The 964-nt window shown below is 49.9% G+C and overlaps 1 protein-coding gene across 3 annotated transcripts in view; it reads right to left on the bottom strand.

Annotated features, from left to right (window-relative positions):
• PLSCR1 (phospholipid scramblase 1) overlaps nucleotides 1-749 on the bottom strand; it is a 14473-nt gene extending 13724 nt beyond the window's left edge. The window contains exon 1 of one of the 3 annotated variants that reach the window (XM_017833823.1): nucleotides 699-749. The gene's annotated coding sequence lies outside the window, so the exon portion shown is untranslated. The other 2 variants (XM_017833824.1, XM_017833825.1) reach the window with 2 other exon arrangements.
• Nucleotides 750-964: the final 215 nt, after the last annotated feature.

Raw genomic sequence — 964 nt, 5'->3', positions numbered from 1 at the left:
ACTTAGAAAGCCAAATAGCTGTGAGTCATGCATTTTGTTTACCCCAGCCAGCTTTATGGCATTTCTTCTCATCGTCAGGTTACATTAGACTATTCAGCCACTTGATTTTAACCTTGACTGTTGGAGAAATAGTATGCTTAAAAATCATCCAGTCGATCTAAAGAAAATAGTCTTCAGAGAAGGCACAAATTAAATAAGCTGTAAGTTGACTCAAAATATTTTGGTTCTGATGCTGCCCTTACACTGGCATCTCTCCTGAAACCTAGGAGTGCAGACACCTGGCAGCCAAAAAATCAGGTCACACCCAGGGTATCCAGCCTCACTGAGACCAAGGTACATCTCTAACACTGCTCACTTCACTGCTGGGGTCAGGACCACCGCTGCCAGAACTGTGCTGCTGCTGCTGCTCTCTCGGGCAGGGCTCTCCCGAAACAGCCTGGGAAGCAACAGCTTCCCTTAAACCAGTCTTTGCAAGCGAGTTACTTCACTACAGAGAGCTAAATTCTAACTTAACGTGCAATTCCCAACCAGAAAATGTGGTCCTTCTGACCATCAGGCCCTTGTCACAGCCCTGATGTTCATTAAAGCATCCCCAGAGATGCCTGAGAGGACCGCCTAGAAGGAATCATGGGCGATGAGGACACTTATAGCCACAGCAAAAAGTACCGTTCCCAAAGCCGAGGCGCAGCTCCTCTATCCTCCTTTCCTCTGCCTTGCGGTGACTGTGCACATCTCGCCCGGGCGGTTCGGTAACACCCAGCGCTGCGGGGCGGGGCTGCCGATGCCGCCCCGGGGCGGGGAGCGAGGGCAGCTCTTGCTCCAGACAGGAAATTGAGGTTTGAGTACTGCGGGGAAACGCCGGAATTTCCACAGGTTATTGAGCTAGTGGCTTTTACTCTTTGTGGCATTTACTCTTTCCATCTCCATCAGCATCAATGCCGACTCCGTGCCTTTTTAGTTAATA

This window comes from Lepidothrix coronata, unplaced genomic scaffold (assembly GCF_001604755.1).
Source record: "Lepidothrix coronata isolate B3197 unplaced genomic scaffold, Lepidothrix_coronata-1.0 Scaffold221, whole genome shotgun sequence".
In the NCBI taxonomy this organism is placed as follows: Eukaryota; Metazoa; Chordata; class Aves; order Passeriformes; family Pipridae; genus Lepidothrix; species Lepidothrix coronata.
This window is presented reverse-complemented; position numbering and strand designations above follow the sequence as displayed.